General features: G+C 42.8%; 1 long non-coding RNA gene across 2 annotated transcripts; it reads left to right on the forward strand.

The window, feature by feature from the left end:
* LOC110408246 lies at positions 10,954-18,313 on the forward strand. Of its 2 annotated transcripts, XR_002444237.1 has the most exons (5): positions 10,954-11,038; positions 13,130-13,266; positions 15,309-15,349; positions 16,438-16,529; positions 16,897-18,313. It is a non-coding gene; the product is annotated as an uncharacterized LOC110408246 (long non-coding RNA). The 2 variants fall into 2 exon arrangements; XR_002444238.1 differs by lacking the exons at positions 10,954-11,038; positions 13,130-13,266 and adding an exon at positions 14,941-15,083.

Consider the following 26,785-nt stretch of genomic DNA (forward strand, 5'->3'; position numbering starts at 1 on the left):
CTTCAGGTATGTGCCATTGTCAGGCTTACCTTCAGAACCACAGAACTAGAAACTTCATATATTCACTTTCTTGCACGCTTCTTTTGCTATTTTGCTAATTCTTATGTGATTTTCAGAACAAGGAAGTTCAGATCTGAGTATAATTTCAGAAATCTCAGTCAACCCTAGTTAACTGTGATCCTAATGGAGCTTTGGATACTGTAAATTGTTCTAAGCCTGAGGTACCTACCAGTGCAACAAATCTAGTTTACAAGTGTTTCGTTCTTAAAAATATAAACTCTTGAAGTGTCTATTTATGGATGCTGCTGTGTTTGCTGTGCTGGTTAGGGAGCACTCCCAGCATCTCAGCAGGACCAGGGCATGGGTGGTTCTGCAGACATCTGCCCAGCTTTAGCCTTGCAAGGGGCTTTGTCAGCAGGATCTGGGAGCCTGTGGGCCTGGATATTCTGTGGGAACATGGGGTCTGTCACTACGATGTACGTGGGTCGAACCTGACAGTTACAAACATGAGCCCATTTCAGCTCCTTTCATACCTAATGTTGTATTCAGCCACTGTGAGCATGGAAACGTGCCTCTGACCTTTTGAGACTGTAGCTTCTATCAGTCATGTCTCTCACTAATTGCTGCCACAGTTCACGGCCCTGGATGGAAGGAAGAGCGTTACAACACTGCCCTCTCCAAATATAAATTATTTTAATTACAGTCAACATACTCTTCATGTGAAACATGGTGAATTAAGTTTCCAGCTGGCTTTTTTAGCAGCATCTATAAAATGCGCAAGCATACCCTGGCTGTGCAAAAGATGGGCACGCTTGTGTCTGGGCTTACAGGAATACCACGTCATAGGCTCTGGAGCTCGTGTGTGTGTGTGCTCCTGCTGCATATGCTTCCATGAGGCTGTCATTTCACAGGACAGGGAGTCTTACAGTTTTTGCAGATGCAGTTAGGAAAACCTGCTAAAAATGTGATCTCATCTGTTGCTTTCTTTTATTATCAAATATTTTTTCTGTTGAGGTGCTGCAGACAAATAATGAACCTTCCTGCAGGCTAATCCTATGTTTAACTTCATGCCACAAACACCTTCTTTTTGAAATAATGACTTATTCTGAAGTAAGGTTCTTCAGAAAAGGTGCAGGTACTAAAATCTGAAGCAGCTGCCAAAGCCCTGGCTTGTAGCTGGTTCCTATTAAGCAAAGCCCTTAAGCATGTGTCTCTGCTGAAAGCCTAAGATCTGCTTGTGTCTTCACTGAATAGAGACTGATTTAAAATTGTGCTTAAATACCTTGTGTAAAGAGACATGCAGCTGGGGTTTCTCTTCTTTTACATGGATATGAGTCAGACATAAGTTCACTGAGACCAGTACTATGTGTGGGAGGAGAAGCAGGTTCCCGGTGTATTAGAAAATAGCACTGAATATTTCAATTGTCTTAAAAACTGAGCCATATTTTTGGGAAGCTAAAGCTATCAGTCATAGCTCTGCTTAAAAAATCGACCCTTCACCTGCCAGAACGTGGCCCTTTAGCTGTTCCATTAGCTCATATCTCCTTTCTAAAAAAGATGTATTTGAATGTTCATGCAATCAAGCTATCATGTTGGCTGAGCATCCTTCAGGGCTCTCTAATATGCAGTAATATGGCTATCACTTTGTGCCTAATGTTTCATAAAAATGCCATATATAATGCTACCTTCTTGGCTTCCTATCTTCTTTAATGAAAGGTTGCAGGAGTTTCATTTACAAATGGTTACTCTACCAATCGTAAGAAAAAAAAAAAGAGCAAGGATGCTACTGTAAAATGCTCTGTAATTGTGGTAGTGTGGAGGGAAGTGGGCTTCCTATTCCCTATAGCACAAAAGCAGAAACATAATGAATGATCAGCAGCAGCACATCGTGACATCTCATTCCTGCAATTATGTCTTACACTTGTGTTTATGTTCAGCATTTCTTACGCCTCCCATGTACGTGCATATGAGATACTGGGATTCAGAAAGTCTAAACAGACACACTGAGCCCTTGACTTTGGTGACGTTCCTCCCAGTATTAATTTATATAACAGAAATCTGCGGGAATGCAGAAATTGACACAAACAGCTTCCTGAGTAGCGGGCGAGTAAGGTGTTTGTGCTTCCTGTTACCTGACTGCCCGGCAATGCTGTCCTATGTATTCAAAAAGAATTTGTCATCAGCAATTACTTCCTGCAGTTCTCAGGGACAAACTGAACTCCAGATTCTGAAAAACAGGCTTGTGGGAAACTCATTTTTTTCCCCACCAGTCATTTCCGATCCGTGCCTCCCTTTTTAGAGGCTTGCAAAGGCTATGTTGTCATTCGTACTCTAACTTTTCCCAGTCAAATATTATAGGTGCCTGACTTTGCCCATCTCTAATAAGCAGGCAGACCTCTGAAAGGCGGCACGCCATTTCTGTGGGTTCATTGACATTTTGAAAATGTGCTCCTTTTTATCGTCTCTAAAATGTCTTCCCCTACCAACATCATACTTAGAATGATTTATCAGGCTTTCTGGAGATTTCTGCCTTCTAATGCTCGCTGAGGAATTTTCTAGAGGATTGCAAGGGTGTCAAAATTTTATAATTGAATGCGTACATATATGTACACATCTATACATGTGTAAGTACAGATGCATACATATACTTACCGATGTGAGTCTATGTATCTACAGCTGCATGTAGCTAACAGCAAAATGGATTAATCTAGACTTATGAAGAAAATGAATATGAAATGGGTATGGGGCAAGAAAAGGACAAGAAAAAACTTTTCCAAAGGTCAACAAAGAGGAACTGATTTGAAAATAGAGCGCATAGGGAACAACCTGGTTTTCAAAATCTCACTCTCCACATGACTACAGCACTGATCGTTTCTGTGCTGTTTCTTGTCCCAGCTCTCACACAGTGTACCAGGACAGCCCTGAGCCCCAGCAGCACCGTGTACCCCTGGCAGTGCACACACAGCTTCTCCTGCCATAGAGGGGCTTTGGCTCTCCATCAATGGAGCACTGGTCTGAAATCCCATTATATCCCACAGAGAAAGGGCAAATGCAGTTCACCCTTCAAGCCAAGGATGCTGCTATTGAAAATTCAGATGTGGATCTATCAATGTCAGAAATTTAAAAAACATTGATTTCCATATGTCAGTCCAGATTTCTACCTCGCTTCCCAGATGGAGGTGCAGATGCTGTGCTGCGTTTGCAGACTCAGCCCATAACTCCAAGAAAGGCATGTTCTGGGTCTGGAGATACCCAAATGGAAGTACTTGTGTGTTGTCAGAGGATGCTCATGAGCCCTGCCCATTTGTCCAGGATGGTCAAGAGCAATGATTCTGCTTGGGTTATTGGCTTCCTGAAAAAGACAGACAAGCGGCTTTCTGCTCAGAAAGGAAGTCAACTGCTTGTGAAAAGTGAGAAAAGGAAAGAATATGGCCCATGAAGTCAAGAGCAGGGATTTCAGTGAGTTTCTAGTGCATCTACTTTTGACGTCAGAGAAAGGGACGGATTTAATGGTTCTCTTTGATAACATATGCTGTTGGGGTGCCATGAAGAGGCAGAGTATGAAGGTGCGGCTCTGCCTTCCCCACACCTCTCCTGAACTATAGTGGTAATCCTCCACATCCCCACTCACTTCTATCAACACTTGCTTTCTTCAGCCTTAATAGGATTTTCAGAGACTTGAAGCTGTCTGGCAGCCTCCCTCTGGAATCCTTTTGGAGATAATCAGACTGATGTGTTAATCACATTTATGCTGTGTTTAAAAATAGTGGGATAAAGTCTGAAAAGTGCTGAGCAGCACTCTTCACCTGCAGCTTGTTTACAAGCAAAGCAGAAAGAAAGGTGGCAGACAGCATAGCAAACAAGGGTGTCCAGATGCCTTGCATATGGATTAGAAAATAACCCAGACCCTGATTATTCACTGGATTGACGTTCCTTTGCTATGATTGAGGATGAGGAATGGAGAACTGCTGCCTCAGCTTGATCCCATCTGAGGATAACCACCCCAAGCTGATCCTTCCTCGGCCCTGTGAGCAGCCTGTGATCTGTGGGATTTATGCTACGCATGATTAGGTGTGAAATGGAGAGGAAGTTTATGGCAGAACGCTTGGCATGGGCTTGGGGAGTAAATTGATAAAGACGACATGTACATTGTCAAGTTGGGTGTTCTTAATTTATAGAAAGCCCAAAAGCCATTACTCAGTTCCACCTCGTGCAGTTCTCCCTGCCAAATCCTTGTGTATTTATAGGAATAAAAAGCAAGAACTGATTGAAGATAAAGAAGCCACTAAACACACACACACATATACTCATACAAAATGCTCAGTTTTTGAGGTCTGATGGTCCCTCTATAAAGAGAGCTCTTATACCAACAGCAAACCAATGTAGAGACACATAAAATGATTTAATTCTCCTTTTTCTTCATTCAAAAGTTCTCTTGCATGTAATATAAACCACTCTCTTCAGTCTGCTAATTGAGTGCAAACGTAGAACGAAAAAAAGGCAATGCATTTAAAATTTCCTAGAACCACTAGAGCATGTCACATCCTAAAATGATCACCTTTGGTCTCAGGGAGGGCTTGCTTGAAAAGGGAGTAAATTAGTTACTCTGACTTCCAGGTGCTTTTTAAACTGCTAGGGGAATGCATAGGCTGCAGTTCTTCTTCTGCTATCCTGGTCCCAGGTGGGCACAAAGAAAGGAGAGGATCCAGGTGTCCTTATCCTCTGTGCTGTAGCGAGCTGGAGATGATGCTGGGGCATATCTGCAGCATCTCAACAGCCCTGAGACTCACCGCAGCGATGGCTCCAGTCAGAGCAGCCTCACACACATTAGTTGCCCTTGGTGAGAAGGCACTGTCCATGTTAGTTTTGGATGTCACTGTTAATGAGTGTGATTATTCTCCGGCTCACCCGTCTCTTCCCATTAGCCGTGGCGTGCAGCTGCTGACACCCTGAACATGTTCTCTTTCTGCTTTGCATCGTGCAGCCTGCTGCATAAATGGCAATGCAAATGTTTCCTTGATAATTTTGTCACACCAAATCTGATCAAATTTATTCTGTCTCATGCACACGCACATACACTCAGAGACGTTTGCCCCGAGGCATTAAAGCCGAACTCTGCTCTCTTAGCTGAAGAAGCCCAGCAGGAAGCGGTCCAGGCGCTTACTGGCCTGGTTCACTCCATCCTGTGGGCTTTGCAGTACAAAGGGAAGCGATGGTGGCAGTGCTCTTGACATAAAGCATTGTTTTGTTGGGCGCAGGGGCCTGGCCTTAGCGATAGCCTTGCACAAATCACTTAGTCGCTCTGTGCCTGCATTTGATAAACCTTCCCTATAGGTTTATTTACTGGAGGCTCAATTAATCTGTTTGCCATGTACTTTAAGGTGCTCAAATAGTGTCAAGACGATAGCAAGAAGAGCTGTTTCCTTGTCGCAGGCATCAGCAGCCATTTCTAAACCTGAGCTTCCTAACTCCAGCTCTTCCCTTAGCACACGTGGCAGCTCCTGGATGGTGTCAGTTCCCAGGCTGAGCAAGGCTGGACTTGGTGTGACTTCTCAATGAAGAGATTCCTCAGAGGCTTCTTTGAAGCCCAGAGCTGTTCCAGACCCTGAGAGATGAAAGCATCCGAGCTGGGCTTAGGAAGGAGCTATCAGAGTCTGAGCTCAGCTGCCAGCTTCTCCTCCTGACATCAAAGCCCATCTATTCTCATTTGCCACAGCCTCCATATTTCAAAGGGTGACTAATTCCACTTTCTCTCTCCTCCTGAGACGTGCAGTTTGCTGCTCGCCTTTTTGATGGTTCGATTTTGTATACACTGCTGGGGAAACAGGTGAAAGCCAGGTGTGCCTGGAGACTGCTGGCAATGTCCAGCTTCATTCAGCCATTGCTCCCCACCTGGAAAGCTCTGAAGTGAAATCAGAAGACATCAAACATCATGTGGGAAAGCAGAAAAAAAAAAAAGCAGTTTGGCTTCCTATGATATGGGGAACTAAATCCATCTCTTTTTGATATGCAGAAACAAAAGACAGGAAAAAAACATTCCCTGCTTGGAAGTGATTTTGTTTGGAGTTGGGTTGTTGTTTTTTTTTTTGACAGTAGATTTAAGATTGGAATTTCTCAGCAGTGTGAGACCAAGCTCCAGGACTCTTTGAAAGCCCAGCAGCTGGCGTTGATATGAACAAGGGTTTAGATGAGGCTTCACCCTATGCTGTTGTATTCAATCCAGCGTGGCAGCAATAATGCTGGAGATAAGCATTGCCCTCCACTCTACAGCTCATGCACAAGCAAAACAGAGCATTAACAGCTGCTCAGTGTGTTGCATCTCCATTTCCAAAGCATTTTACGTAAAAAATTAAACATTAGCAGCTGTTTGCGAGTGAATATGTAGCAATTCCTCATTTGGCATAATAGCCCTGAAGGACTAGTAAAACTTTTATCTATTCCACTTGGTGACATTATTGGGCTGACACAGATCTGAACAAGGGCAAGGAAAGGAACATTATAATTAGGGCCTTATTGATTGCCTTAAAAAAATTAAATAAAAAGGTTTTATGTGGTGGAAATGTAGTCATCTTGTTAGCCATTAGATGAGTCACTGACACAGCTTGGGTGTCCTGAGCCCGTGGAGCCGTGGTGCTGCACTGAGGCTGGAGGCAGCAGAGGGCTGCAGGAAAGCTTCCCAGGAGCAAAGCCCAGAGTTCCTTCAGCTGTGGGGAAGCTTCGGTGGTCAGACAGCAAGCACCTTGTGCCCCGGGGATACAGAGGACTGTGGAGCTGTGAGGCTCTGGATCCTGGCACAGGAGTGACCCTTGCCCTTCCTCAGCTCCCCACTTTGGCCTGAGCTGTGGATGCTATGTGATGTGGGCAAGAAGCACAGGCAAACTGCACATCCACACCTCAGCCTGCTCTGACCTGCAGCCAAATGTTTAAGGTATGTTCACGATCCTCCAGGTTCCCTGAGGGAGGGAAGCTCCTTTGTGCCTCTCAGAGCTGCTTCTTGGGTTTCAGCAGACCCTGGGCAACATCACTGTCTTGGTGACATGCTGATCATGTTTTTCCTTTTATTTCCCTTTGTATCCGTGGGGCAACAGGAACTTTTCCAACCTTTTTAGATCTCCTGCATCTCCTGAGCCCATTTACCCCCCAAAGGAAACAATGTGGTGGTTTGCAGAGGTCCTGGACTCTCTGTGGGTGGGGGTCCTGCTGCAGGGCTGGAGGTGGCTTTCAAGGGCCACCAAGGTCCGTTGCCATGATTCTATGGAGCTGCAGAGCTCTCTGCTGCTGCTGCAATTATCTGGGGTCCTAGGGCAGCCCCTGAGCTGGGTTTGCCCTATCTCCATGGCTCTTGTTCTATGAACGCATCTTGCTTTTCTTCTCTCTAGCAAACATGTTGATAAATGCCAGTGTGCCTTCTCCTGTATATTTGTCTTGTTCTGCCTCCTTCTTGTCTACCCTTGGGAAGAGATGTCCCTTCTCTGCTGAGAAGGGATCTGGGTCGTCTCATTCTCTGAGTACAGAAAGCAGACCCTCACCTCTAGGTAAGGACCTGGATTAAATTAAATGATGCCCTCACACCTCTGTTAGTGACCTGAAGCCAGGGGGATCTCCTGGATGCTTCACTCAGCTGCTCCCCAGATGATGTGCAACTCTGCCCTCAGAGGGTGGCTTTCCATTCTGGAGTTTCAAAGAGGCAGTTTAATGCTTCAGCTCTGTTCTACCTGAATTCCTCCTCATCCCCAGAGTATTTTAAGCACAGGCAAACTGATAATTCTCTGTCAGATCTATGTCTTTATAGTGACAGGCATCCAGCTGATGTAAATCACATTCCATTGAAGTCAAAATTAGGAGCTTGCCAAGTGTTGCATAAGACCGCGTTAGGCCATTTATTTTTATTAATTATTTTTGGTGGCAAATCATACAGAATCCCTCTGCTGTATGAGTTGTCCTTCATGGTGCTCACATTTTCTGTTCTGTGCTTTCTTTTGTACAAAAATTGCATAAAGTTTTGCTGCTCATATCCCCATGGAGTTGTTAATATGGACCATGCATTTCTGCACTTATGGGGATCCTTGGAGTGCTGTGGGGTTCTCTGAGCTGTCCCAACATGCTTCTATTGGGCTTTGACTTCTTGACACTTCCCAGCTGGCTCCCTGGGATGGCAGAGCTTAGAGATATGTGTGCCTGGGTTTGACCTGGTGCTGTCACAGGCAGGTCAAGCCCAACCTGACCCTGCCGAGCTCCTGCTCGTGCTGGGGGAGCATGGGGTCACATCAGGACAGGCTCTGACAGCGAGGGCATGCGGAGTGAATGGAAAAATGAGGTTGTGGCAACATCAAAAGATCGCTGCATCAAAGGGTAATAATTGCCAGAACAGGAGAGATTTGAAATATCTGATAGCTCTTTTATGAGATTACCAGTTATCAGAATGGAAAAAAAATTGGAATTAAAAAACTCATGTGCAGAAAATGAAGGAAAGGAAGAGGAATGGCAACATGGCATTTTTGGGTCCCATTCTCAAATACAGAACAACAGTGTCTGTGTGGAGACAAAGCCAGCTCTGACACTGTAACACAGCCACCAGAATCCTTCCAGGCTGGCAGAAATTCTGGGATTTGTGCGTGGCTAATGGGGGGATTGCTCACTTAATGTGTGTGTTTCTATGAGGAAATGATGCTGGCATCAAATCTGATAGTATCCCAATCCACCCAAGTGTTCCCGGCCATGTGAGCAGGTGGAGCTCTGCAGCCACCACAGCCAAAAAGAAGACAGAATAATATAATCATAGAGCCACCAAGGTTGGAAAAGACCTCCAAGGCCATCCAGTCCAATTGTCCACCTATCACCAATATTTCCCATTAAACCATATCCCTTAGTGCAACATCGACACGTTTCTTGAACACAAACTCATCTGTTTGGTAGTTCTAGGATGACACAGGCCTATGTTCTCCTGCAGGTTCCTTCACTCCCCCCACTGGCCCATAGGGCAGTTCTGCGCAAAGCAAGCACAGTTGTGGCTGTTGTGTGCCTCATTTGGTTGGGCACAAATAGATTTCCCTCTCAGGTTAAGGGGGAAGCTCACATAGTGAAAATTTCAGTCTTTACTTCACTGTCGTTTCAGCTGTTCCACGGCAACATCAACCACGGCACTTGAACTTGTGTAACTGAGGGGATGGAGTGAGCACATAATTGCCAAATTTACAAAAATGGGGGAAATATAAAGGGAGAATGGAGAAATATTAAATGATCTCATTCTCCTGAGCCTTAATGGAAATGAATAGAAGCTGCTAGACAGCTCAGGAAGGCAATTATAGGGAAATAATCTGTGGTGTTTAGTGAAGCGGTGATGTGGGGCATGCTGAACATGATGGATCTGGCTGCTATTTCCAGTTAATAATAAAGCACTTTAAGAAAAGGCGGTGATGCACATGTTTGTGCTTTTGTGTCTGTTTATGAAGTAGAGGAACCAGCCGATTTATTTATCTATTTATTTATTTTCCTGCCCTGGGAATTGCCTTGAACCCTGTGACTGAAGTGGCTGTAGCAGCACGCAGTTCTCCTAAAGGCAAAGCCTCTGCAAGACGCTGTTTGCTTTTGTGAAGATGCTGGCCTTCTTTCCACCGGCCCAGCTGCTGGAAAATTGTGGCTTAGGGAGCTGTTATGCTCTGTGAGAGTTGGTATGTGCCCTGAGTGATAGCCATTGTTGGCTGAAATCTCTGATATAGGTCAGAAGTAGTTCTTAACAATAAAAAGTGTCTATGCCTGGAAAAAGAAGTACTTATTAATAAAATCAAGCAGGGAAAGAATTTTCTTAAACATTAGCTTTTCCTTTCTGCTCCGAGGCTGTAAAGACAACTGGGTAAGCTGTGACAAAAGAGCCTCTTAAAAGTGACCTGAACTGTTATTGAGGTTTAAAAAGTTAGTTTGGGTTTTCCTGCACTTGTCTCACTCGGAAGCAAAGTGCCCATCGCCATAAGCAGTGCTGCCTGGTGGAAGGGGCAAAGGTGTGGATGGAAAGGAGATGTCCATGTCCTGCACTGAACCCTGCCTCACTGTCCCTGTGCAGTTATGGGTGAGCCATGGGGCTACTTCTTAGCACCAGGGCTGCTTTGCCTCTCTCTGGCAATAAAAACAACCCTCAAACTGACTTCAAATGACCATGAGGTGCAAATGAACCTCAAGCAAAATGTAATTGGACCTAATGAGCCTGTATGTGCTGTTACTGTTGGTACAAACAAGTTCTCTCTTCCTACTTTTTGCCACTGTAGGTCCTAAATCCAATCCTACCATGCATTGACAACCTGCCCAGTGCGGCCACTGGGCATCACTGAATTATTCCACGTTTTGTTTGTGGGATCTGTCAAGCTGATTCAGACTCCCAGTCTGATTTCCAGATCAAATATACCCAGAGAAAAGTACTAAAGACAAACACATTTAAATATTTATCTGGAATGAAAGGAATGAAATTCCTAACTCTTGAGATTTACTTGTTGCTAATGATTTGCTAATAAGTCAGACTGATGCAGGCTGACAAAAAATACATTTCCCAACATGAGGGACCCGTGTTTGCATCTTGTACTGATTACTTTACGAAGTATCTTCTTTACCAGTAGGCATCTACAAATCAGGTGAGTAGGGGAAGAGAGAACCAAAATATGATGCTTGTGAGCATTTCCACAGAATGCTTTGCAGAAAACTAACAGAATCCATGAATTTATTGTTCAAAGATTTATTCATGGGTAACATTTCATAAACTCTCCATCTCACTCCAGATCTGGGATGTGCTTCATTATTTCTGAGAAAAGGAAAATGAAGATGTATTTCTTCCTATTTTTCTATAAAGGTGCGTATAAAGCTGGTTCAGTGCTGGTTAAATGTTGTGGCCATAGATTCATGTCCTCTAGTTACCTACACATTGCCTATCTGTATGTCCCAATTCCAGCTTCTTCACAGGTCAGCAAAGAAGGTCCGTTGACTCAACACCTGGTCAGCTGCTCTCATGTTCTCAACAAAAGCACCAAACTTATGTGGAAGACCTTAAGTGGTAAGACCCATGTCTACTGGAAATGGTATCTTTTACTTGTGGGAACTTCTCTACAGCACAAACAGATCCAATTTGTATTTATAGAAAATATATTAATTGCTCTAAGCTGGACTCCAACTAACTTTGATTTGCTCAAGGCTGTTTAAGGATGCTTACAAAGGGAGAAAAAATGGCGTGCTAGGAATGAATGGCGGTTCTAAGGAGTAAAACTGAAAATCTAAGCTGAAAATTATAGGGGTGAGATTATGCACAAAATAGGCTTCAGCTCAGTGCTCATTTTAGTTGGGGAGAAAGAAGCTAGAAGGGGATTTTGAGACTGTCGTTTTCTGTTTTGACATTTCACAGTGTTACTTTGCAACCTCTTTGTGTTAAAATAGCAACTTCTGAAAATTAACCTTCATTGTAAATATTATTAAAGTAAAATAATCCAAGAGTGAAATGAAAATACATTTCAAAAGAAATGTTAGATATTGGCTGGCAATAAAGTTCTTTTGAAATTGTATTTCATCAAATACAACCCACTGTAAAATCCATATACATTTCATCTACATCTTTTTAACAACAACAAAAAAAAACTGTCTTTATTAGTAAACTGTGAAGTACGTTGTGCACCCAGCACAAATTCAAATTGAAATTGAAAAGGGAAGGTGACATTTAATTGATTCTTTAATACCTCTTTTTTTCTTCTAGTTTGCAAGTATTAAAGTTAAAAGAATTCATCATTCAGTTGAATATGCTTCTGCAGAAATGTGTTTCACTCTCAAAAGGTGGGGAATAGGCTAAAATAGCAGAGTCCTGAGCCACTGATGGAGAAAGATATCCAAAGAAGATAGCACATGGTCCAGAGTGGGAGAAGAGACCCTGCCTGTGTGTAGATGTAAATAGGGAGGAGTCTATGTAGTGATCATGGAATCACAGAATCATAGGGATTGGAAGGGATCTTTGGAGATTATCAAGTTCAACCCACCTGCTAAAGCAGGTTCTCTACAGTAGATTACATTGGAAAACATCCAGGCAGGTTTTGAATATCTCCAGAGAAGGAAACTCTACAGTCTGTCTGGACACCCTGTTTCAGTGCTCTGTCACCCCAAAATTAAGAAGTTTGTGCACATGGAACTTCCAGTATTCCCGTATGTGCCCATACTAGAAGTGGTGTCCTTGTCCTGTCACTGCACTCCAATGGAAAGAGCTTGGCCCCATCCACTTGATTCCCACCCTTCAGATGTTTATAAAGGTTGATAAGATCTTCTCTCAGCCTTCTCTTCTCTATGCTGAACAGTCCTAGCTCTCAGCCTTTCCTGATATGAGATGCTCCAGGCCCTTGATCATCTTTGTTGCCCTCCGCTGGATTCCTTCTAGGAGATCCCTGTCTTTTTTGAAACGGGGAATGCAGAACTGGACATAGTACTCCAGATGTGGCCTGACCAAGGCAGCGTAGAGGGGGTGGATCACCTCCCTCACCCTGCTGGCCACTCTCTTTTTAATGCACCCAGGATACCACTGGCCTTCTTGGCCACAAGGACACACTGCTGGCTCATGGCCACCCTGCTGGCCACCAGCGAAGTATCAGGGAGCAGAAAGAAGGTCAGGAATTAAAACAAAAAGGAAAAGCTGAGAGCACAGGGAGGCATCTCCAGAATAAACTGCCCCAACTCTGTGATCAGAACAGTCAGAAAATCATTCACCTACAAAAGGATTTCTTTCCAATGGCCACAGGGCACCATCAGCAGGAGAAGGGAAGCTGCCAGAGGGAACGACACCTGAGAAGGGATGCTCGTGTGTATGCAGGGCAGGATGCTGCCTGAAAACAACAGTTCCATCAGCTTGGATTCCCATCTCCATTCCTTTAGATTTCCAGTCACGCCCTGGATCCGCAGACTGCCATCAACACCTGCTCTCCTGCAGCGCCTGGCACTCCAGAAACCCCAGGCTGCCCATTGTGAGGCCAGGGATGCGCAGCTTTCCCAGAGCCAGGCATTTTACATTGTTTGTAGTCTGCATTTTGGAGTCATTACTCAGTGGTACAAGAGTGCGTGCATGCGTGTTAGGGGGGAATAATTGTGCCATTAATGATTGCTATTTTGATTACAGGATGCAATTGTCACTGCAGTTGGAAGCCAATCAACGCGTTGTGAGTGGGAGCCCGCTGGTACTTTCCAATGGTCCTTGATTAAAAAGGAAGCTCTTGGCTATCTTCAAGCAGCAGGAGAGGAAACAGCACGGTGTAGGTGAGGCAAGTGCCAGACTCTCGCTCCCGATGGATCACAGCTCATTTTCACCCCTGTTTAGTCACATAATCTGCTTTTTTCTCTACTCGGAGGCCTTCTTCACCCTTTGCTTCCTACTGGTCAATGTCTGGAATAGCTTCTGCTCTTCAGTAACAAAATCTGAGTGATCAGCCCCGTGCTCTGCTGTATTTTCCCGCAAATTAAAAAGCCGTATGCCTTCACAATGCATCAATTTCCCAGCATCACATGTCTTTTTTTCTTTTTTCTTAAGAATGGAAGTCAGACTGTGTTTTGGTAACAGTGCATAAGTACATTTCTATGTTTAATAACTTGGGTCTGTCTCAAGGTATAGGAAACTCATGAAGAAAAAAGAAAGTCTTGAGTTCTTCCTTGGGTTTCACGCTGCAGGAAACATTTTCTGATTGATGCTGTTGCGATGTTTCCCTTGAAATCCAAAATGAACACCAGCTAGGCTTATGGGGACGCAGGGTAAAGCTTAAAGCTTTACTCAGCTCTTCCCTTTAAGTGGATATATGGAGTAGTATTATCTGTATTGTAGAAATCACTGTTATTTCTAATGTACATTTGTAGATCAACACTGATATCTTGCTCCTAATAATTCCTAGCAGAGAGGTTGGCTCTCACCCCAGCCCACAGTGAGGATTTCAATTATCTGGTGGGAAACACATGGCCTCTGGTACCTGGAGTGCTCTTGTCTGGCTTGAGAGTTATCTGATCTTCTGTTTTGCTATGGTTAAATGAAAGTGGAGATGTATTTGGAATTTAAAGGTGTATGTTCCTACATAAGCCACGTTAGCCATTAATATAGAATTGAATCTGCTGCATAAAAAGGGCCCTGTCAGACCATAGCCTTGTGCCACAATGTGCTTGTTACATGATATTCAGCACCACAAAAAAAAAAAAAAGAAAAAAACCAACAGGATAGAAACAAGCTTCAGCAGTCACTCAGGCTAACTGCAAGCATCTGTGTCCTATGCTTTTAGAATCATTCCCATAGCTGCAAAGGGATCTAAAAACCTTATTATGCTCTTTTCCCTTTATAAACCCTGCTAATGCATCCTTCTTTTTAGCTTGTTAAATATGGGATAAGGCTGAAAGGTAAACACTCAGATGCAATTGTCATAGCAGAAGTAATAATAAAAAAAAAAATCCAACTTGAAATATCTCTTGATATCAGAAATAATTACATTTCTCCAGTACTACCAGGTCTCAGGCTGTTTCCTATACCCTTTCATTACCCAACCAATGTGACAAAGCAACCCACACACTCCTAAATAACTCCAGAAAAAATAAAAGCCTCTATGGGATGAAGTGGATAGCTAGCATGCATAACAATGGTATCTTTGTTCGTTAATAATGTACAAGTGACAGCCATCAGGGGAGTGGGTTTCAGCAGATACCAGGAAATTTGAAACTTTGAAGAACTGGCCTGAGTTTGATCGGCTTGGCTGTGCTGAGGGGGTGGCAGGGAGGAGGGCATCACGTGGCTGTGTGCAGATTTCAGTGCAAGGACTAACCCAGCCCCAGAGAATGTCAAGTGCTTCTTGTCTTTGGTATCTGAGCAGCTGATTCTGATCTGCAATTAACAGCTGAGAAAGAGAGCACGGCACTGCTTCACTGGTAGTTATCTTCTGTGGATGATCTATTCTGGGAATTGAAGCCCAAACCCAAATGCTACAGAACAGAGCCACTTTGGCTTCAGAGGTCTTTGAATAGGAGATGGACATTTTCTGGATGCCTTTCACAGCCCAGCATCTTTCCCTAAACTCCTAATGCTCTTACAAGATCAGAAAAAGGTAGACTGCATGGACTCCTTCGTTCATTTTCTTTTCTTTTGCTCCACACCTCTGTATAGGCAACCTTCCTTATTCTCCCATGTTTGACCTTACCACAGTGTCTTCCTTACAGCTAAGAACAACTATCTAGCTCACACCAACAGCACTACTAAAATAAGGATAGATATATATAGATAATCAGACGGGCAATCTTATTAAAGTAGCATTCTTAACCTTTCTTTGCAGCCAGCATTTGGCCAACAGGGAAAGGATTTACAAGAAAACAGGTAAATATAAATTTATCTTTTACCCAGTTTCTGGATTTCAGTACTTTCTAAAGTTGATGTGTAGTATATGCAATGATGATATACAATAGCAACTTATCTCAATGATTCTTGTTCCAATGTGTTCTTGGTTTCAGCCTCTAAAATATCCTGTGACAGTGAGTGCCTCAGTTATTTAATACGTACTAAGCATTTTCATTTGTTTTGACCCTGTTGCCAACACGTTTCATTAGGTACTTCTCTGATTTCATTTTTTAAGAAACTGTAAATAATCACTCTTTGTTCACCTTCTCCACATAATCGATAATTTTACAGGTTTATCTCACCTTCTACCCTTCTTCATCCACCCCAGCTGAATAAGCCTAGTCTATTTCACCTAGAATACCAAATTTCCAGAACCTATGAAGTCATAGATTCCCTCCCAGAAAATTTCTCCTGCCATTTTTATCATGCAGTGTCATGGGAGGCTTTTAAATCTCTTTGAAATGAACTTCAGTTTTAGTTATTGCAAATCTTTTTCTGTCATCATCAGTTTGCCTTATTATTGTTCTTCCCCATGTTGAAGTTACGTAGCGTTGCTGAACAAAACAAGCTCCAGCAGGCATCATTTTAAGATCTCGCTGGTAACCAGTGAAAGCCATCCTTACCCTTTTGTTTTTTATTGTATAATCAGTCTTTAATCTACAAAAGGAGAAGTTCTCCTATGCCAGGATGGTCTTGCTTCTTTAAGACCCCTGGTGAGCAACTTCAATGAAATCTTCCTTGAAATCCAGCTACACTACATTGACAAAGCCTTTCTATATACAAGGTCATAAACACTCTCAAAGAACTCCAGTAGATTTGTGATCACAACTTGACTCAACAAAAGCTATGTTGACTCATTCCATTTATTCACACACCTACTTTTTCTTTCCTACATTATCCTTCTATAAATCTTCCAGTACAGACAATTATTTCCTTAATAAAAGAGAAAGAATGGGATGGAAGAGGGTAGTCAACATCCTTTAAATTTAAGATGAGTGATGTTCTCAGGAAAGCACATCTCAAATTAACGCACTCTGTTTTTCTGTTTGCCATTCCTGTCTTTCAAGGAGTAGGAAGTAGAAAGAGCAGCCAGGACTCTCGCACAAGCAGAAATACAGATAGCAATGCAGTTACTTACACTGGCATCGTGGAGATAGAGGTAGGGGAAAAGATATTTTGAAGAGTAGGATGAAATTTCATGGTCAGCTGACTGGGATCATTGTGGGCTGAAATCCTTTTGAAGATTCTCTGTATGGTAGTCTGGCGGAGGAGATAGTAGTAAAAAGATAGTAAAGTCAAATTTCCTCTGATGTGAAAATGCGTTTCTAACTTTTAATTTTTCTTTAACATTTAACTTTTCTGTTGGAGTATATTTATTTCCTGGGTTTAGTTTGCCACCTGCAGACAAAGTGTAAACGAGAGAGCTTTAGCACATAGCCATATGTGATGGATATTTATAGGTGACACATGTTTTGCAAGGAGAATGGTTATTGAACTTGAATTTTATTTTTATCTTTTTTACCCAGAAATCCAAACTAACAATGAACACTGAGAGCCTGAACTTCTGTAAGTGTGGTAGAGCAAGCCTGTAATGCTGTAACAGGACAGGAGGAAGCTTACCTTTGTTGCAAAATGCAGATTTACTGTTCTCCATGGCTGCAGCAGTAAATATTCTCAGGTAGAGCATGTCAGATTGTTTACTTCAGTTATGTAAGAGAATGCACACAAGAAACAACTCTCTGACAGCCCACAGACTTTCACCCAAAAGCAGTATCTGCGACAACACCGGTGTTGCAGAAGTAATAATAAATCACAAGCTGAGACTGATCATCTGGAGCAGGTTCCTTTTAAGCTACAGCCTGTCCTGCTGCTATTAAAGTCAGAGACCATTCCGTGCTCTGTCTTTTTGTCACTGATGCAGAAAATGGACTTTCTCAGCCTTCAGAGGCAACCTGGTATCCACACTACTAGACACATTTTCAGAATAGTGTTTTACTCAGCCTGCCTGGCTGATACACTGCCCTGAAAAACGAGGGCTGTGCAATGCTGGCAGTGGGTGCAGCTACAGCACCTCCTGCAACTGATTCTTCTAGGAAAAAAGTTCATTTGGGAAGGACAAAGAATACCATAATCAAGCAACCAGCAGTAACCAGATGCTCCATTTGTGGGGAAGTATATATTTTTTTAACTTGGATATTCATGCCCTATAACAACTAAACCCATGTAAGTGGGACCGCAACTCACAGAATTATTGAATAACTGAAGATACCTGGAATTTGTCATTGAACAGAGGCAGTGTTTCTCCCTGTCACATATGAACATGCTTTGCCTGCATAAAGAGAGATGTTGGGCACCTCTGTGATGGGAAAGCCTGTAAAAGAATGGAGAGGGGAAAAAAAGGAGGAAAAACAAACACTTGTTTATAGGCGGTGTCAGGAAAAGAAATAACCTCCGCAACAATGCCTGGGCCTCCAGGGCTGTGGGGGTGGCACTTTCCACCTGCACAAAATTTACTGGAAACATAAAATCCAACAAGGAGAAATGTATCATTTGTGCTGATAGTCTACTACAGAGATTCTGCTGGGAAAATTACCTCTCATCACTCGTTTCCTCCTCGTGCGGGATCACCTCTACTCTTCCCATCCAGAAAGACTGGTTAATCAGGGTCCATACCCACGCGGCCATGTTGTCCTCTTGCATTATGGTAAGTGGACAATACCCAATCTCAGGCAAGGTTTGGCCAGGACACCAGGTTCATTTCATCTCCTGGACGTGGTTTTGAGACAGACTCAAAGAGGACCGTTAAAATATCCAAAATGGTAACAGTCATTAAGAGCGCTTCTGAATGTGTTAAGAGTTTCACGATTCCTCTTTAGACTTATTTCATATTACACTAAGGATTTGTTAAATTATTTTCCTGGGTGGTAGCTTTTTGTATTTTCCCAGGAAGCTGCTGCTTTGATCATTTTCTGAGATAAGTCACTAGGTTAAATGGTCACCGGCTCTTCTTCATGCTGGCAATTTTAATGTTAGTCAGAAAGACTTGGACTACTGATGAGAGACAGAGCAACGGCAACACTGCCCCACAGCTGTCCTGTCCCAGCTTGACTTTCAGCATTACTGAAAGGAGCCTGAGTACAGACAAGCTGTACTGCTCTGCCCCGTGCCTCCCAGCAAAGGGCTGCAATCCAGTTCTGCTTTCCATTCTTTTTTCTGTCTTTCTGAAGACGAAAGGAAACCAAGGGCTGAAAGAGGAAAGCAGACAGCCACCAGAAATCTTACATTCATGCAGAAAAGAGAAAAAAAAAAAAATCTCTATTCTGGAGAGATGTGTATGTGGCTGTATAAATCCCTTCTTGCGCTACGCTTGCAGGCTCAAGAAGAGCTATAGGCAGCAGGAAAACTCCCTCTCCCGTGCCCTCTCACTTCAATTTCCATTCTACTTGCTAGCTTTTGTTCATTGTGATCTCTCATGAATTGCCCCACTGTCTTACTCCTGAGGCTCCACAGTGAGAACCTTCCTGACTCGTACAGTTAGGAGGGTGTTGGTCTTTTCTTGGGTGACAAACAATAAGATGTGAAGAAATGATGTTAAGTTTCACCAGCAGAGGTTTGGATTGGGTATCAGGAAGAATTTCTTCATGTAGAGGGTGGTCAAGCTTTGGAAGGGGCTGCCCAGAGCAGTGGTGAATTCTCCGTCCAAGGAGGCGTAAAACTTAAGGGATGTATGGATGTGGCACTAAGGAACATGACTCAGTGATGTGACCCAGTAGGTCCAGTTGGTGCTTGAACTTGATCTTGAAAGTCTTTTCCAATCTAGATGATTCTGTCATTTGAGAGTGCTCTTGAACAAGCTCTTGAACAAAGATGGTCTTTCAGCAGCAAGCTCTTCTTGTCTTTGTTTCAAGAAGCTTTGACCAAATGCCAGGGTTTTTTGGGGGGAGCAGCTTGGCCCTGCGACTGCTGATAGTATGCAGCAGGAAGAGAGGGCTTGTCCTGCTTGAGGCTATGCCACAGAGGCAGATTTGGGCAGCCCCAGCACAAATGATGCTCAGCTGTCAGCACAGAGTGTGGTGGAGAGAGCAAACAGGTGATTCTACATGCATATCAAGAACCAAATATATATTTTTGTGACTCAGAGGCTGTTATGGTTGGGCTGAAGATTTTTAAGGCCCTGGCATTATCTTGACAGGCTATGTATGCATAGAAGCATAGAATCATAGAAGCTTTAAGGTTGGAAAAGACCTCTAAGATCATCTAGTCCAACCCCAACCCATCCCCACCACACCCACTAATCATGCCCCTCCATGGTTCTTGAACAACTCCAGGGATGGAAACTGCACTGCCTCCCTGGGCAGCCTGTGCCGTTGCCTCACCACTCTTTCAGAGAAGAAGTTTTTCCTGCTTTCCTACTTAGACACAAATTTATGTAAAATTTTATTATCTTTCTATGCATTTTCACAACATGTTGTGGGGAGAAATAAGAATATGATTGGAAATGTTTTTTAATTGAAAAATGGGATATTTCTGATTGCTGTTATCTCCTGCCATCCCTCCCATTAGCCAAAGACTCAAACAGAAATTGACTGTCAGGGCAATAGATTGTTTTTCTTCCCTTCAGCACACTATTTTATATTTATTTATCTCTCCAGTATTTGTAATTTATTTTGGACGTTTCTTCATCTTCCATTCCTAGTCTGAAAATGCTGAAAGTTTTAACAGTAGCCCTAGAGGAGGAGAGCTTTGTGATGTAGATGAGATTCCAACATCTGAGCTGCGCTGAGCTCCTGGTGATGCAGGTTTCCCTGGGGGAGCTGTGTGCAGCTGTACAGCCTGCAGAGCTTCCTGGGCTGGCGACTTGGGCACTAAGACTGTGTGACAGTGCTGGGGACACCGTGGGGACATGTGCATCTTATGCAAAGTGTTGCTCCTGAGCATGGGTGCTTGGTGCGCCTTTGTGTCCCTGCACCTCCATTTAACCTCTGTAAAATCAAACCATGAATTCTTTGCTGTCCTCTGCTGCGTTTGTCCTCCATCTCCGATCCCCGATTCTGTGGGGAACAGACCCTGTCATACTGGGATAGATCTGTGTCTGAGTGCGTGAGTGTGTGTGTTTAACGGATTAAGTTAAAAACAATCTTTATCGCTTCATTTAACTAAAGCATTTTTCCAGACAAGTTCCTCTGCTCGAATGTTCCTTCTAATTATCATTTTCCCTTTACAATATGTTGTGTCATGCTGCTTAGAAGAAAGCTCATAGTGAGAGTGAGCATTGGGGCTGCGCAGGAAATATGTCCTGGCTATTAGAAAGTTCAGTGAAGCACTGACTTTTATATCACCGCGTAGGGATGGGTGAAACAGTCCAGAAAAAAATGCCCCCAGCTGAGCAGCAATGTGGGGCTTAAAAATCTCACTTCCCTGTGCTTTTTTAAGGTTTCTCCATCAGTTGCAGGATGTTTTTTTCTCCTTTTAAGTGTTTTTATCCAAACTGATTGGCGGCAGAAGCGGAGGCTGTGTTTGCATGGAGCTGCAGCCCCCGCCAGGCTGAGTGCTCTGAGCACATGGATCTGCCCCAGGCTGTGCCTTGCTCAGAGGGAATGAACTGGAGTCACATTCATTTGTTTTTATCCCAATTCCATGAGCTGTTTGCAGCTGTTAATTTAACAGTTTAGTGCTTCCATCTTCCATGGGCAGGAGCGATTGCTTCAGTGCCTCAGACATCTAAACTTCATTTCCAATAACAGGACTTGGAGGACTGGGAGAAGGCAGCAAAATGCTTCTGCTCCGGTGATCAGGGACGATGTGGTGGCCACAGATGTCAACTGAGAGTTGTTTTATAAAATGAATCTCTGTAAGCTGCTGCTCTACGGGGATGGAACAAGAACAGAAGAGCCATGAATGCAAGGCTGTCTTGGGATGATTTTTCTAGGACATGGAGTCCCTGCAGTGCCAAGGGACCTCGATTAGCCCAAACAGCTAAAGCATTTCATCTAAAGAGTCTCTGCTCTAATGCAGGCTGGTACATGTCTCAAAATGCATAAGAATCCAGGACTTTTATCTGTAGGAACTCATCAAGCTGAACCTGGAACTATTGCCTCAGCTGTTTACACCAAATAAAAAGAGGAGGGCTGCTATATGGCATCTACTTATGGAAGGAAACATCCGTTGATTTTACATCTTCTGAAGGAGTGATAAACTTTAAAATCATAAAGCTACATCCAGAAGTTCTTACCCAAAGGCTGCATGTGAGCTAGTACCACTGAAATCAATAGGAGTCTTATCAGTGTTTTCAAAATCAGCTTTTTTTCAAAATCAGGATTTTTTTCCCCCTCTTCCTTTAAGAAAAAAAAACCCAAGTTTTTTGTTTTCCAACCCATGTGTTTACTTGTCAGATCAGTTGTCAGGCTGCGATAGAAGCTGAAAGCTTAATCATTGTGCTTATTATTTTTATTTAGAATTGTATTTATTTACTCTTTGTTTCATCAAGTCTGTTATCCTTGAAAGAGGAATTCGTCTTCCAACGGAGTTAGAAAGTTTTCTTCTAAAGTCAAATTTTCCATTGCAAACACTTACCAGGAGAAGTTCTCCCTTATTGCACATCTGTTAGGCTGCTCTGTCACTCTCTGGTGATTCTAGTACCACTAAGAAAAAAAAAAACTTTATCCAAGATTTCAAAGTTAATTGTGACGTCGTATTTTGCTTCAATACAAAGCCATTCTACAGCACTTAAACAATATTTCATGCAGTGAATCGTTGTCAGCATCAGCAATCAAAGAGCAGGAGTTGTTGGAAAGGTTGTGCAATTTGTGCTGGATACAATTCAAGGTCTTCCACGTGGTACTAGAAGTCTTGCTAACCTTTCTGTTCTTGGGCTTTCTGCAAGGCATTTGTATCACACATCTTCAGGCATCTAATTTATTCAATTAAGTTAGCTACCTGATCTCCTCTGGTTCCCTCTATAATCAGTGGGTAGCAGGGAGAGAGCTGCTCTATGTTGTGGCTTAGAGCAGCTAAATCAGGTACCTGTTTGAAATGCTGCTTCATAGCAGGCTGTTTCTCCTTTAATTACAGAGAAAGTCAAATTAGACTAGTTAGTCATCTAAAAACGGGCAGTGTGAATTCCTGCTTTCATATACTTACCTTTAGCATCAAAATGAGAACAGACTTCAGTCAAGTCCTCCTTCCATAATATATGCCACCTTCCTCTGCAGCTCGCTACGCCAGGCACAAGCATGAGAGGATCCAAGACTTTCAGGAGAAGTAACTTTGTTGTTCCCACTCAACACCCACACTTAAGCAACACAGAGCTGCAAATCCTGAATTTCCACCAGTTCAACCAGTCCAGTTCTTGTCCTGCACTACACTGGAAAGTTCCAGTACAGCCCACCTCTTTGTTCCTTTGGAGCTCAACAAGCACCCTCAACAAGCTCCGTCTCAGCTCCTGGCTTCATCCGAGGTTTCCACACTTGTATATGTATGATGATTTCAAGGCTATTCATGAAGGAGCCTGAATGCCCTTCTCAGAGTCACTGGAATATATAGTTTTGTCCTCTTAGACGATGCTGCCAGGGTTGTTTAGGATCTCAGTGGTAAGAATGTTTTTTCCTCTGATGTACTTGGTATATCTCTGTGCTTTCAGTATTGGCGTTATTTACTGGCGATGCTTTCCACTTCTATAATTCTGCTTTGAATGGTCATTTGCTTTCCTGGCCAGCATTTAAGACCTGAGATCAGTGATTTTTCTCATGGCCCATAAAATAAGAAAAACCTGCTCTAATACCATTTTTTACTTTTTTTCTTCCTGATGGAAATCCATATCTGGAAAAGGTGGGTAGACTCAGAATTCATTGGCAGGCACTGGGGAGCTTACATAGTATGAAATCAAACTGTAAAATATTTTTATTAGTAGGTGTGCACATTTTCAAAGAATCCTTGTGATCAGCAGAGTCTTCCAGGTTAGGTAAATAATCCCAAAATGTACAAATAAAGTAATTTTATGGATATTTTAGGTTGCCTGGTTAGACAGCTACAGTTATTATATGAGCTGTTACACCCAATGGGAATTTTTCTATGACTTTATTGATTTAGCTTATCTTGCAGCACTGGAGTATTTATAATGTTTTGCAGATACTCAGATGCAGTGGAATTCAAGCGTGAAACTAAACAGCTTCTCAAATATTATCTATTCAGCCATCTGCTTGACAGACAATGGATAACCTTCCAGATTCATGGAGCTGCATCTGCCTTTTAATCCTGGGAAGCCGTAAGTAGCAAGTGTGGGCTTTCTGAAGTGGAGAACCTAGAGGTCAAAGGAGCATCCACGCTCTTGAGAAAAAGTCCATTTTACAAAATATTCCTAGAAAGGAAATTCAAATCACAGCCTTTTGCATTGTAAACCAGTCTCTACGGCAGGCATGTCCAATGTGTGACTTGCGGGCTGCACGCGGCCCAGCACAGCTCGCAGTGCGGCCTGCTCCTTGGCAGCAGCTCTGCCCCACCGAGCAGCCCAGCCGGGTCCTGGGCGTGCTCCCATTGCTCACCGCAGCCAAACACGGGTGTGCGATCAGCACTGTCTGGGCTGAAACCAGGACACGGGGAAGGCAACGCTGACTCAAGTTATGGCAAATCATTGTATGCGTTTTGATGAAACGTTTTGGTTATGATATGTTGCCTATACACAGACCTGAGAATAGTGACAAATGTGCAGCCTTGCCTTCTGTTTTAATTCAGGAATTTGAGAATAGGTTTCAAGATTGTAAAAAAAAAAATAATTTATGTTTGCAACTCCTTCTTCAGTCAACATAAATACATTACCTGCAAATTTTCAAATGGAATGTACAAAGTTGCAGATGTGCAACTACAAATGTGATCGTGTCTCTTTATCAGGCTGTTATAAGCCCTCTCTTACAAGAGAAAGAGATCCCTCGCTTCACAGTCATGCCTTATTCATGTCATCGCTTTTTGGCCGTACGTACATTTGTGAACGACTATTCTCAGTGATGAAGCACAGGAAGAGTAAAATTCCATCAAAAATCACTGATGAACACCTTGAGAGCTCACTGAGAATGGCAGCCACTGCCACTGAACCAGACTGATGCGTTAGTTTCGCAAAAACAAGGTCAAATAGCCTGTTAGTTTTGGTTTTCTCTCGCTTTTAAAAAATGTTTTGATAAAAATATCAAATATTAAAATCTTTTGTTACTTATTTATTAACTGTACTATATATTTGATAAGAGTCGCTCTGAAAGTAATGCCTCCTATTTTATGATGTTGGCCCACAACATCATAGACAGATGTTGGTGGGATGACAGAAGAGGTTGAACGTTCCCACCAATATCCTGTTCCATTCTGTTGCCATGTGACAGATAGCAGCAGAGGGGCAGTCTGACAGAATGGCATCTGACACTGAAGTGCAGATGAAGCAAAGAGGTGGAACTGAATTCCTCCATGTGGAAAAAATGTCACCCACTGACATTCATTGGCACTTGCTGGGTGTTTAAGGAGACCAAACAGTGGATGTGAGCCCTGTGAGGCATTGGGTGGTGCTTATCAACAGTGGCGACAGTGAGTCACCTCTGCTGGTGCAGATTTTTATGAGCACGATACGCAGGCTCATGTTCATCTCCAGCAAAAATGTGCAGCGAATGGTGGTGATGATGCTGAAAAAGAGTGTTTTGTAGCTGAGAATTTGCTCTATCAAATAATGTTATTGTGCTCTTTGCATCAGTTGTAGTCTCCATGAAAATAGATAGGAGGCATTTTGGAGCGACCAATGTCTATGTGGCCCAAAACTATTCTTCTTCACTCAATACAGCCCAGGCAAGCCAAAAGGTTGGACAGCCATGCTCTAAGGCTTCTGCTCATCCAGCAGAGACTGCAGTCATTTCAGGTGATCTTCGCCTCCTACTGAACCAGAGTGAGTACTGAGCATCCTTTGGAAGCTGCTTAATGGCAACGAGCTAAGAGAGAATTGTTCACTGTGGTTATCCAGCAAATAATTTAAATAGTAAGTACTACAAAATCACCATCTGCCCGTGGATAATTGGGGAGCAGAACAAGAGGCCAAATTCACAGAGCAGATTATTCATCCAGCTCTGTTGGGATTTCTGAATGGGACCTGCTCATGATAGGCTTTGATCTAGAGCATGTAATCTTTTGTTTCTATGAATGCCAAATTCACCTATAAGTATGTTAGCAGATTGCAAAGAACTAAAACTGTATTCTTAAGCTAACCAGTGTGTTCACATACATTCAGGTTACTGGTGAGAATTTTTAATTTATGGACTGTAGAAAAAATATATTCTAATGTCAGTGCCATTTGCTATTCTGTTGTTACAAACTGTAACTGGTGCAGAAATGACAAAAGACAGATATGCCAACTTGGCAATTGTACATTTAAGCAACTGATTTCTTCATTTAAGTGTTAAAATGTAGTTCCTTGATGCAAAAAACAACAACAAAAAAAAACCCAACCAACCAAACAAAAAAAAACAGCAAACCAAACCAAACCCAAGAGCTGCACTGAAAAAAATTAAAGGTAGACCTGCAGAAATTATCAAGGTGACACTGAATATACTTTTAACATGTCTCATGCAGGTACTAAAGTAGCAGCTACCTCAGTGCTAGGAGTAGGAAAGCAAAGCAAGGCTGAAGTCAGTGGGTATGGATGCTGTCACTATTGAGGTGTGCCCTGGAGACTGTAAATTGAGATAAACAGCTTTGGGCAGATTGAGCTATAAGCATGTGCTAACAAGTCTAGATGAAATACTGTAAAACGAAGTGTTTGGGTGCAGTTTAATAATCAGTGTAAGGACAGTTCTGCACCTTCTGCCTTTGTGCCAGTGTCAGAATTCATTTGCTGGGTGGGATGGTCCCCATCCCCTTTCCAGTACTGACTTTGACTTCATGATTTATTCTGGTGGTGAAATGTGTGTTTTACTTTGTCTGCAAATTAGTTTTGACCCAAAGCCTGGAAACATCAGTAGAATAAAAACGTCCTAGTTTGAGTGAATTTTGAATTCAAGCTCATAAGTAATTTGACTCAAATGACCAGACTTTGTGAGTATGCCCATGATTCAAATTCTGTCCAAGCCTGAGTTTGGCATCAAGTGATGAGACTCCTGAAAAGAACATTCTGAGTCCTTTTAATGCATCTTTTGGTATTATAATCTGAGCTGTACATTTTCAAGGCATTTTCTCTGGGTCCAGCTTGCAGTTTTGATTATTCTTATGCAAGAATAGTGACTCTCATATCAATCACAAGACTGCAGAAGCTGGGCTTTTGTGGAAAAATTCAAAACTTTCACTCCGCTAAGGCAAACCAAATATACATTTGATGGACTGTAATCAGAAATGTTGTGTCTACCAGAAACCAGTCTTAAAATTATTTTGACTTGAAATATCTTCACTCCATAG

The sequence above is a fragment of the Numida meleagris genome, chromosome 19 (assembly GCF_002078875.1).
Source record: "Numida meleagris isolate 19003 breed g44 Domestic line chromosome 19, NumMel1.0, whole genome shotgun sequence".
Lineage (NCBI taxonomy): Eukaryota > Metazoa > Chordata > Aves > Galliformes > Numididae > Numida > Numida meleagris.